Below are 13,649 nucleotides of genomic sequence, written 5' to 3' on the forward strand. Positions count from 1 at the left end.
TAGGCAACTGCCATTTCCAAATCCAATGTCTCATTATCAATAGCTTTGTCAAGTCTAAATATCTCTATGGTCTTGATCTTTGCTCAAGCTATTAAACTTTCTTCTGAGAACCACAATGGTCTGATAACAATTGTTGAAAATATTCAAGACTATGTTAAGTTACTGAGAAGGGAGGGGTGAATTAGCAACTTCTAAAACTTCAACAATTTCAACTCCTAATCCAAAAATCCAATTAGCATATAATCCATCACATATAATTTGATCTAATTGTATGCATAAGAAATTGAAAACATGAAAGCATTTATAACACTGTGACACAAAGATTTGGTGACCTAGAAACTTTCCAAATAGAAAGTAAAATTGTGGTGGGGATGATACCCACAAACTTTAGTACTGCAATATTAAGTTAGATTGTTAAAGCTTACATTGATCACTTCTGATGATCTGCCCCTCTTAGGAGCAGTTGGGACTGCTAGGTCCACCTTGTTAAAGGATTTACAAACATATAATTAAGTATGCACTCAGTAAAGAGATTTACAAAAGACTGTTAGGTCTACCTTATTAAAGGATTTAACTAATCCATCTCTTAGGATGAAATAGTAGATGATCTCTAGTCTACAACTTGGTTTGTTGAATGAGATTTCTTTATGTACTAATCACCTTACTATGATAGATATGACTTTACTGCTCCTTATACTACTGTAGCGTTTGTAATTCACTCTTTATGCTCTTCTCTAATTTTATTCACTTATATTGCATTCACATTTACATCTTCATCATACTTTTTTTTCACTTTGGAAATGATACAATACATTACATATATACCAATCCAATTATACAAATTACAAAGTCGGCCACAATACAAGTTAACAAAAATATTACAAAGTCGCCCCACATGAAGACATTAAGGTTATGAATACTGACTTGGTGAGGTTCTGATACTCAACATCCACTGTCAATGCTCGGCATCGTCATGCACTTGGTAGATGTAGAAGCTCGATCCATACTAATCACTTCCAAGTAGTCTTGAACTTGTTCTGTACTGGTGACTCAATAGATACTATGAAACTCGTCATATAAATTGAATCACTTGGTTATCATGGCAAGACTTGGTAAATACTATCACCTCAAGTTCGGTATAAACTAAGTCACTTGGTTGATACTAAGAAGCTCAGTTAACACTAGACTCACATCACAAACGTTGCGAACTTGGTGAACACTACATAGCTCGGCTTGCACTGGTAAACTCGGCATACACTAAGATGCACGATTTACATTGTTGTTCTTCACTATAACTGTGATTTCTTGATAACCAATGAGATTTGTCCAAAGGACTTGGTAGCAACTGTAGAACTCAGTGACAACTGAAATACTTAGCAAACACTAAGAACTGTACGAAGAGCTCGGTAGCTATATACAATCTGAATAAGTGTGTGTCACTAATAAAAAACTTGACTGATATGTTGATAGTTTTCAACTTGAAAAAAATGGTTTATATAAGTGGTTGTTCCATTCCAAAATCAAATACAAAAATTGTTTTACTTGGCACATATACTTATTGTCATTCGGCTATGCTTTTTCTTCATGGTTTCTCTCGACATGAACTTCACTTGGCTTGAACTATTTTCTCTTATGATCTTCCCAACTTATATAGAACTCAGAAACAACTAGAATTCTTGGAGATTACAATGTTTTTGACAACTCCATCTGCCTCGACACATATTAAACGTGTATACTTCTGCTTAATGCAACTCGGCTTTCATTGTGGCTTGGTCGCAATATTGACTTACTAACTCTACCTAGTAAATGACTAAGTGTTTTGCACTAATAAACAATACTACTATTTCCTTTACGGTCAACAATCTCCCCCTTTGGAATTAGTGGAAAAAATACTTATCATGTTCAGAAATATTTCATAAAATACCTTCAAAAATGTGAACTCCCCCTTAGCGTGTACTCCATACCTATAGCTTGGTCATCATATCATTGTTACTTTACACTTTCAAAATCTTTTCCAAAATATATTTTTGTGATCAAAATCACTCATTACTACTCCATACTCCTTAGGCATAATATACATTATCTTCATACAAAAACTTGTATTTCCCCATTTTTTATCACTTATGTCGGGTAGTGACATTCAATTGTGTCTCGAGGAGTATACTAAACTCTTTCAAAAATGGGTGTTGAAATCTCATAACCATAAACATTGTGTTATCCCAATTTTTCTTGAGTGTCTCAAGAACCTGTCTCTCAATCTCCAATCTAGCTACAAGATTCACCATGTTGTCTGCAATAGACACTTGTGGACTTTGCATTAGGTCCTTTGAATCTTGTAAATGTCTCTGCATAACTTCCAAATGAGGTAATAATAAGGCTTGAATAGAAGTGGCCTTATTTCTAGTATTGTATTCCTCATGCAACAATTTTGTCTGTTTACCTTACAAAAATCTAATATTTGAAAAATAAATTGACCTAGAACTAGGATCCATGTTTAGATCAAATCCACACATCCGTAGATCCACATCTATTTTATCCATTTTCTCCCTTATCTCCTTTTTAAATCCTAGAACATTGAATATTTTAGAGAATAATGTATTGGTACTAGTTACTAATTGCTCCAAGTTAGTAATCAAAGTGTAGAGCTAAACCTTCTTAATAGCAATCTTAGGAGCAACCTTATCTAGTACTCTATTTTTAAATTTAATTTTTGATCACTGCATAAGTTTCTCTTATGTGTAGATATATCAAGGCCATTCCTCTTTTCCACTATCTTGATTAATTGCTCAATTATAGGAGCCTTCCCATCCAAATCATCAACAACAACAATATCGAGAGACATATCTCTAATGGCATATAATACTTGCCTTTGTTAATGTTCTTTCCTCATCTCCTCCCTCTTGGCCTTCCTATCCAACAAGTCACTCGATGTTCTCATCTGCTCAACACTCAATTTGGATGTGTCCCAATTTGGAATCACAATCTCCTCATCTAGACTAATTGGTCTACTCTTCATGGATTGAGGCGACTACTTCACCTTCTTCTTCAATCACTTCCCTTTAGAGTTTGGTGTGTTGGAACTCAACACGGATTGTTGTTCTTGCACTGGAACTTCTAGACTCAGCCTTTGTGGTTCCTCTTTCATTTCTTTGGCTTTCTTAGGCTCTGCATATATCTTTTTCTCCTCAAGTTTTGTTTTCTTATTGTGTTGGCTCAGTTGTCTTCTCTTTTTCATCACAAGATTTGAGTTCACTAGTTGAAATATGTTGTCTCGCCTCCTTTTCTCCCTCCTATAGAGGTCTTGAGGCATCTAGTCTAGTATCAGTAATAGATTGACCTCTTATGTCGTCTTGACACTTTTCATTCTTATCACCCTCAGTATTAACATTTGTATTGCCCTATGTGGAAATATATTTCTGTTATGGTTCTTGGGTGTTCTCACCTTCATTGATCAACACAGTCTATTGCTCACCTTCACCATATTCTCATCATCCTTATGAAAATATAGACTTAATGAAATAATACTAATAGGTGTTGAGTCTACATTTTGAGTGTTTACATGTGTTTCAATCTTAAGGTAATCTTTGACTTGCACAATCATAGGATTTAGATTCAACAAAACTTCATGTGATGACTTTAATAATAGAGCTTCCTCCTTCCTCTCTAGCTCGGTCAACATGTCTTCTTTTCTTGCACAACCTCAACATTATCTTCAGTTATCACATCTTTGACTAGACTTTCCTTGGGTTCATCTTCAATGGTGACAGTTTTGATTTGTTCTCCACATTGTGAATGGTATCATCATTAAAATCTTTAGTATTATCCAACTCAACCTTTTCTAGCTCATTATGCTCAACCTCTTTCTTCTTCTCATCGTCCACCATAAGCTCGTAAACTTTCTTCCAAATAATTTTACTCTCTTCAACCACATCCTCTACATTGTGTTTCAAACCAAAAAAATGATCTCCTCTTAGAGACAAACTTACTAGTGTATTGATTCATAGCTTTGGAGATTCACTTTCTATTCAACTCAGGCATAACATTTGCTAGAGTTCCTTCCCTTATCTACCTTTTAGTCTTCAAGGCATACTACCATCTCATCAATCTCATTATACAACTCATTAGGTATGAGGTTACCTAACTCCAATGGCATGTATTTGAATGTTGTCATTAATGCAAAACATTTGTAAGTATTTCTTCAACTTGAAAGATAGGGCACCAGATGAATCTCCTTTCATTGAAATCTCTGGATAAGCTTTGAATTTTGGTGGCTTAATAGCTTCATTCCTAATCAATTGAGCACTACTAACCTTTGATTCAATCTTCTTTTCTGTCGTTGATGAACTAGATTCCATTTCCTTTGACTAGGGTTTGATCTCAAAACTCTGCTTCACTTGGTTCAAACAAAAATCTCACAATCCACGTCAAACATTGATAATATACAAACAAATCTCACAAAATCACTCTACATTGCTCAAAAATTGCTCGAGCTCTATATACTATTGAAAACTCGAAAGCAAAGTGACCAAAATGATCGTCAAAATTTGTTAAATAGCTCAAAAATTTTGAATTTAGGGCCTCATTAATATTTCATACACATAGTGGGTGCACAACAATTGTCTTGACCAATACTGTAAAGCTCGGTAGTAAAAATTCAAACTTCTTCAAATCAGCCACATTTATGACTCGATAAATACTAAAAATTATGCTCGGTCACTAAACACTTTTCATCCTTCAATGCTAACACTTAGCCATCACAAAATTTACAACTCTACATTCAAACACATTCACTCTCCATACCACAAAATTTTCCTTATGCATCTAATATTATGCTAATTTGGACTTTTATGCATTCAATCTTAGGAAATGATGTATGATTTAGAAACTTGAAATACAGTTCCATACTTACTTCTTTATCTATTTTGTGGTGTTGGAATCACCTGATCCATTAGACTAGGTGATCACAACTGCATCATCGGCATTGTTGCTTCCATTAGATTTCTTCTTCTAGGATTGATTCGTATGGCTTCTCAATTCTTCAACATTAACCTATTCTTTTCTATTGTCCTCTTCATTATTGGATGTCAATGCTTGGTTCGTACAATCTCTACTTAAGTGACTAGTCTTCTAACAATGAAAACATACCAGAGAAAAGTTTCTCAATTTTCTTGTCCTTCCTCTTAGATCTATCCTTGCACAATGTGTTGCAATATGTTCATACTTTCCATACAACTAGCAATTGACCCAAGTATTATAATCCCAAATTATTGCATTACCTTGTCTAGTTGCATTGCCTTGACCTTTGGGTGTCCAACTTTTCTTTGCATTAGATATGCAATCTCCTGCATTGTGAGCATACTTCTAACATGTATAATAGTAACTTCAAATCTAGATGTGGTTGGTGTCTTACTAATCTTTGATCTACACTCATATGCTTGATGTCCATGCTTGTAGTGTTGCAAACAATTCTTCAAATTTTATGTTGTCATTGATGTTACACAAATATCAATATTAAGAGCATTCAGGCAATGAAGGACATATCAATTTTAACCGAGTTGGATAAAGTATTTAATTATTAGTGAAAAACTTGATTTGACATCTAAGGGCAGGGAATTTTTTTCATGTTAACTAATTCACCCCTCCCCTCTCAGTTACTATCTTTATTTCCAACAGGTAGATGATATGAACTTGTTATAGCCTAATCGGATAGTATAATGAGGTCTTCTCTGTGTTCTTAGCTATTCATCAAGTTGTCTCATGGCCTCTCCAAATCTATTCATTCTTTCAATGATTTAATTCTTAGCTCTCAATTCATTTTTCAGTTGATTATTCTTTGATCCCATATTTGCAATCCCTTCCACTTTCCTTGCAATTTCATGATTGGCACCTAGTAGTTGATTGACCATGTCAAATTGATTATGTGTCAACCTTCATACTTCATGGATCCTTTTGTCAAGTCTTGTAACCATCTACCTCTTATCTTCATGAGTCATTACCTTGTCTTTTTTAGCCTTTTTCCTTTGCTTAGTGATTTCACATAGCCTTACTGAGTGTATTTAATTTTCTGTCTTTAGTACTCTTACTTATTCATTCAAGATGTTGCTCTTCTCCAATAGATATGTTATTGTTGCATCAATTTCACTAGATCTGCCTTCATCACACAAATCCTCAATGTTTTCTTCATGGTATTGTGTGTCATTTTGTTGGATTTCCATATCCTTCCTTCTTTTTATGGATTTCTTCAATTCCTCCTTTGCATCCTTTACTTGTTCCAATGAAATCTGCAAATCTAGTTTTTGGTTCTCAATCACCTTTCCCAACTTGTAGGCTTCCATCTCCAAGATCTTTGACCCTCAACTGGTTAGACTTATTTCTTAGAGAACTCAGTTTTGATACCAATTGTTGGAAATCTAATGGGAAACTAAGATCTTGAGAGGGGGGTGAATTAGGATCTTCAAAACTTTTATCACTTTAGATACAAGCCATATAAAAATTATTTCGCCACATTAACTTTAACCATGCAACATCATGTAATAAAATGCAATATTAAATCTACCATCTACTTGCATGAATAAAATACATAACACAATAAATGATTATGCAAAAACCCTCCAAGGTGAAGGTAAAACTATGGTGGGGATGGCGCCCACAAAATCTTCACTACTACAACAATAAAGAGCTTGTTAGGGCTACAATTTTAATCACTTATGATGATATAGCCTATGAGGGGTCTGCTTTGCTAGGAGCTTATAGGACATTCAAGTCTACCTTGACTAAAGGATTTGAACTTCATAATTAAGTGAGCACTCTATTAAGAGATTTACAATAAGCTTGATAAAACCACAATTTTAAGAGATTTAGTTGATACACTTGTTAAAATGTAACAGTACCTTCATCCTTCGATTTGCACTAAAATGCTAATAACATATCTTCTCTATCCAAACTGTAATCACCTCTCTCTGACTAATTTGCAATAACTCCTTATTGCACTATTCAGTTTCCTTACTCTTTCTCAACATTTATTCACCTTCAGCTTCGCATTCATGTATTCATCTCACTCACAAAAACAATTTAACTTGAAACCCTTCTTTTATAGTGATGCAGGAGCATCTTGGGTGTGAGAGAAATCTTACATCACCCAAAAATACTTTTATTTTCAGCCTTTTCTATTTTAATCGTGACTAGTAAAGAGGGGATCACTATTTCTGGGAACTTACTAATTTTAGTAAGCTTGTCATACAAGCTTGAAATGTCCTAATTTCAAAGGTGGATATTTAGCTTGGATATATTAGCCTACCAGTTGAAGGTCAGTGCCATATCATGTGTATTAATGGATTTACTGTGAATTTTTTGTTTGCAATTTTGTTATATAAACTTCAAGCTCATTTTTGGAGGCCTTAGAGTGCCCGAAAGAGATGTAAAAACTTGATGGATGGGCGCTTGCACCAATTTGAGTCTGTAGGTCAAGAGCTAGGATTTTTGAAAAGTGGTTATAATAAACAATTGAAGTAATGGTTCGAGAGTTATGGCCTTCTGAAGTTGGTCTGGCCAAAATGTCCAAAATAAATGTTAAAAAAGTATTTGGCCACTTTATATGTATTGTTAGGGTCTATCGGCCATAGGTATTAAATTTGAGTGTCTAGAACCTTCCCAGGTAGCATAAAATTGCCCATTTAAGAAATGCATGAACATTGTCTAGGACAACTCTGGGTGATAGTTCACAACTTTGTCTTGCAAATTACTGTAATGAAGGTGCCCATGTGGGTTAGCATATTGTAATTGTAAATTTTACAATTCGCATTTGCAGCAATTATAAGAAACCCATTTTTTTTTCTCACAACTACTGTTGTTTCTTTGTTTATGTTATGTGTTTATGGTATTAAGGGGAGCCCCTTCATCATATAGCCTTTTGACGAATCTTCTAGATCTTGGTCAACAATTAAGATTCATCCTTTTTGTCGTTTAGTTTTTCCCATTTTTTGATTGGTTGATCATATAACATAGGGATTAATGATGTGTAATCAAAGGCGTAATTACTTCCTTGATTCTCTCCTCAAACATAGAAACACCTTTCCATCTCGGCAAAAATGGTCTACATAAGTGTTTGTGTCATTCCAAACTCAAAATAAGAAAAATTGTATTACTCGGCACATATACCTTATTATCACTTAGCTATACTTATTCTCCATGGTGTCTCTCAACATGAACTTCACTTGGCTTGAACTAGTTTCTCTTATGAACTTCTTGGCAATAACTAGAATGCTTGGCAACTACAATGTAAAGTCTATCTACCTTGACGCATACTGAACTTGTATACTTCTTCTTAGTGTAGCTCGATCTTCATTGTGGCTCGGTCACAATGCTGACTGACCATATGTACCTAGTAAATGACTAAGTATTTTTCACTAATAGACAATACTAAGATTGCCTTTAGGATCAACGAAAAGTTAGACTTTGAACCTTTGGTTGATCTAAGTCGAGAAGCCCCTGTGTGGGTTCATATGTCGAGTCTCCCACTCAAATACTGAGATGAACATATTTTTTGATGTTGGATTGGTAGTGCCTTTGGAAACTAAATTTTCACAAATGAAGTCACCAAGCCAAAATATAGGTTAGTGTTTGTTTGTTTATGTGTTAGTTTGGCTATCTTAAAACTCTACCCAATTATATTAAAATACAATCTAAATTGGGGAAGTGAACACAGGCACTAAAATATTAAAACATTATTGTCTTCTATCAAAAGTGTAACAGATCAAGTCATATGTTGTTTAATTGTAAAGCTCCCAAGAAGGAGCATAAAAAACTAAAAGATGTCTCTACCTCTCCTCTAAGGGTCACTACAACTCCAAAGGGTGTGGGTTCTAATCCTAATTATGTTGAGTACTCCTTCATAGATGAATTTTAAAAGCTATTGGAAACTCCTAAGAAAGTTGACCAAGACCAAGGGAAGGCTCCAACTAGTACTTTAGACAAGACTAATACTCTATAGGAGGGTGAAATATTTTCTACCATACCCTAGCCAGAGGTTATCTCAACCCCTCCTCAAGAAAGTGGGGTTGGCAATCAATTCAAACTATTTTTCATGCCCTACCTATAAGATAAACCTTCTCATCAATAGGAGGATCTACTAGTACCTTGACAAGTGATAATGATTGGGTGATCCATATTTTTAAAAAGAAACAAGAAGGCTAATGTTAGAACTAACACTGAAGTTGGTTAGTTGTTGTAACATGTCACAAGGCATTGTGAGGGAATTTCCAATGGTGGGTAGAGGACTCTAGTCTCCACAACCAAGACAAAGAAATAAAGTTCCTCTCCTATATCATGAGTGGGTTGAAGGGCTCCCAAAAACAAATTGCTTTAAACAATCTTACTTTAAATTTGATATTCTTCTCCTTCGAGAAACAATGGGATACACTCCTTCAGTGCTCTTGCAAGGTTTTTATGACTAGGACTGCACTTGTGCATGATTGAAGCTAATGGTGCTTCTAGTGGAATCGCCATCATGTGGAATTCATAGATGATTAATGGAGTTTTGACCCTCTCTAATCATGGTGTATTGGTTACCAAGTTCACCTCTAATAACTATGTTTGGTTCATAACTAATGCTCATGTGCTTTATTCCTGCACTAGCAAGAAAGAGGTTTGGAATGAGATCTCATCCCTTATTCAATAACTTAGTACCTCGCATTGGCTCCTTTTGACGAATTCAACTCACCATTGTCCCATCTAAAAATATGAGTGGTCTTAAGGACTATATTGGTAGTATGATTGACTTATTAGATTTCAATAATGCTACGAGGATAGTCGAAATTGATCTAACAAGATAATTTCTCACTTGGTCAAACAATAGGAAATGCATGAACCTCATTTAGGTTAGAGTGGATAGATTCCTCTCTTCTACTAACTAGGAGATGGGATTTAACTAATTCTTGATTGCTCCCCCTCAAATAGTGTTTTATAATAACCTACTCTTGTTGGAATGGAAGAATAGACAATAAAAGGGACATAGCTCATTTCTCTATAAAACCATCTCATTGCAAGTGGTGGGACTCATTGGTGTTTGAGACACCAATGAATCATGTGGCTCAAAAAAAAAGCATTGTAAGAAGGAATGGCACCGATTCACATTTTGGGGTAATTTTTAGCCAAAAAAAAGTCTATCTCTATTTAGGAACAAGTAGCTAGGGATGAGATTTTGGTGACAACGGATGTAGAAGATGAGGTTTGAAGATCCAAATGAAAAGGTATTAGGTATAGGGAGGAAATATTTTGGAAGTAGAGGTCCAGAGTCTAGTGGATGAAAGAAGGCGATAAAAACTCGAAGTTCTTTCATCGTTCATCTCACACACTATTGTCCTATAGCGGTTATTCAGATTACTTTTGCAAGGTCTTCGTAGATGATAGTTGTGATTTTAGTGGTGCTTTGGAATCCCATCCAGTGGGTTTCCTCCCAATGGTTATTACCGAGGTTGAAATGGGTAGTAAATGACACCAATTCCTGCAAGGAAGTGAGGACTGTCACGTTCTCTATGGGTGGTTTCAACATCCCAAGCACATGTGGTTTCCCTTTGGAATTCTTTTAGGAATTTCGGGATATATTTGGATTGGATTTGATTGCTACCACAAGAGATTTCTTCAAAAGAAGCAAACTTATTGAAGAATTAAATTGCCCTTTCATTTCCCTAAAATACCAAAAAAAAAAAGGAGTCACTCTCTCTTCATGATTTTAGGTCGATAAGTCTTTGTAAAACAATCTATAAAAAAATTCCCAAGTCTTAGTTAACAAAATTAAACCCAAAATGGACAATCTTTATAACTAAACTCAAAATGGTTTTGTCCTTGGGAAGCAAATCCTTGACATTGTCATTACTACCTATGAAGTCTTCCACTCCATGGAGAAATGCAGGTTGTTGAGGATGGCATTCAAACCATACATATCCAAAGCATGTGACCAAGTCAAATGTGATTTGCTTTTCAAAGTGTTTAAGAGGTTTGGCTTTGATATTAGGGTGATTGCCTTGATCAAGGAATGTGTGACGAGTGTCTATTATTTTGTCCTAGTCAATGGTGTTCCCAAGGGCTTCTTCAATGCAACTAGCAATATTAGGCATGGTGATCGCCTATCCTTGTACTTGTTTATTATATTAGCAGAAGGTGTAGGGAGATTATTTTTTCAAATGATAAATAAAAATAAACTTATTGAAGTTTCATACTTCCACCATGCTCCCTATTGTCCTATAGCGGTTATTGACAACACAATATGTTATATTTTTACATTAGTGCATGATAAATAGCGTGGAAATGCTTTCTCAGCCAATATACTTTTATGTTAGGAAAAAATATTAATTATTCCAAAAAAGAAAAATCTATTTTCTTAACACCTTTGATAGTCTCCTAAACAAAATAAGAAAAATTCTTGGACGCCAAAGTGATTATTTTCCTAATACGTATCTTGGGCTTCCACTCACAATCAAAGAGGTTTATAACTCCTTTTGGAACTCGATACTCAAGAAAGTGCAACAAACGTTGACCAGATGGAAGGGTAAACTTCTAAGCAATATTGGTAAATTGCAACTTTCAATGCATCTTCTACTTCCTCTCTTTCAAATCTGCAATTTTTCAACTTATTAAAATTGAGAGAATTCAAAGAAAAATCCTTTGGTCGTGTTTGGGGTAAAAGAAGAAGATGGCTTTAACCAAATAGGACTTTGTTTTCAAGCCAAAGACAATGGGAGTGGCATGATGTCTACAAAATACCTGAATAAGGAAAGGCTCTACTACTTCCTCAATATGCAGGGGCTCTCCAACAAGTTCGAGATACGAAATAGTATCCTTATTGTAGAACTTTGCTTTTGTGAGGCTTGAAATGGTGTGTTGGCGGATAGCCATATGATTCATGTTTAAGAGGATAATTGGCTAGATGAGGCACCTCTATCCTCACAACTGGCTCTTGTGTTTGAGGGAAGGACTAATTAATCGGTCTAGATCCTAGAAAAACATTTGGCTTTTTTGCCAGGGCCTTTGGCAACTAATGTCTTTGGCACTAATTTCACGAAGAAAACTCAACGATGTGAGAATTGTGATGTTTCCTACAGATGATAGCTTTGTCTGGCAAAGGAATGCAAGTGGTGGATTCACAATGAAGCCTTCCTATCTCCTTATTCATGAGGGTAATTGCAAAAAATTGTAGTAAAAAGTGGGGGACTCTCGTATTATCTGTAAGGTTAACCTATTCTTGGTAGAAAGTCATGAATAACAAAATTCTTACATAAGACAATCTCACTAAGTATATATTTCAATTGCCAAAATTGTGTCTTTTGCAATAGAATGAGGATTTTGTTGATCATCTACTCATACACTACATATTCACACGTAAACTATGACACGACTAACTGTGCTTGCTTCAAACTGAGTGGGTTATGAATAAAGTTGTTCAAAGAATTCAAGATTTGTTGAGGTTTGGAATGACAGCCTAATGTTGTTTTCATATTTTCCATAGAATATTGTTAGAAACTGTCACTAGGTGACCTTATTCCCCCATCACTCCCTCTCCTTTTGATCACCAAATCACAAGGGATTGGAGACTCTTGGTCTCCCTTGGGAAGTTTGATTTCTCCTATGCGTGGTTGGTCGAAACTTAGATTTGATGGTATCATGAAGTGCTCTCAGGGGTTGAATGTTGCTAGAGGGATAATAAGAATGGACATTGGGAAGAAAAAAAATTGCCTATAGTGATGCACTTCCCAAAAGGTGAATAACCAAACTAAGGGAATGGGCCCTTTGTGGGGACTCAAGGTTGTGCTCTCCATCTGTATTAGGACCTTTTCAATTGAAGGAGATTTCAAGCTCATCAATAATGTTGTTAAAGTGTTGTCCAAGACTCACTGGTCAGTTGAGGGCATTTTGTTAGATGTTCATATGCCCTTGTAGAGTTTTGACTCCTTTGTTATCAACAATGACAAGGAGATATTTTCGGCAGCAAACTCTCTTGTTGCTAATGGTTACGATCTAGAGGGGTTGAGGTGTTGGTGGAACCTCCACTCTCTCTCGCCTAACATTTAAACTCTCTTGAGTAGAGAACGGTCAACTTCCAATGGGGATTGCATGTAAAAGCTTGTATTGGAGGGAGTTCCTCATTTGTACTATATGGTGTTGAGTATTCAAAAACTAATATGTTATGTACTAGACGGGAATGTGGGACTGGTAGAATTATTTTGAATTTGAATAGGAAGTTGTCATGACAACGTTAGATTATGGAAAGGCCTCATCCAATGTGACATTAATTAATGTCTATAGTGTAATACATAGGTGACCCATATGTAATCATGAAAATATAATAACCTTAGAGTACCCTAAAATGATGAGATGGCATTACACAAGGATCACAAATGGTCACATTAGCATTTATAAATGCCCCTCTATTAACAGTGTGTATCATTTGTGTGTTGTATCGAAGACTCATTTGTGGGAAATTGAAGCTTGCATGAGCCTAATTTATGGGGGAAATGTTTTAATATCACCCAACCAAACAAACGGCGAGTTTTATTTCCTTTAATTAGTGTGTGATAATAGCAAGTTTCCCTTACCGTATCAAGGGTTACAGCTCTCTCCCTAAAGTTGATTACCTTGTGTATTCTATCATAGTG

Source organism: Cupressus sempervirens, chromosome 11 (genome assembly GCF_028749045.1).
Source record: "Cupressus sempervirens isolate cs-2001-9-10 chromosome 11, ASM2874904v1, whole genome shotgun sequence".
NCBI classification, from domain to species: domain Eukaryota; kingdom Viridiplantae; phylum Streptophyta; class Pinopsida; order Cupressales; family Cupressaceae; genus Cupressus; species Cupressus sempervirens.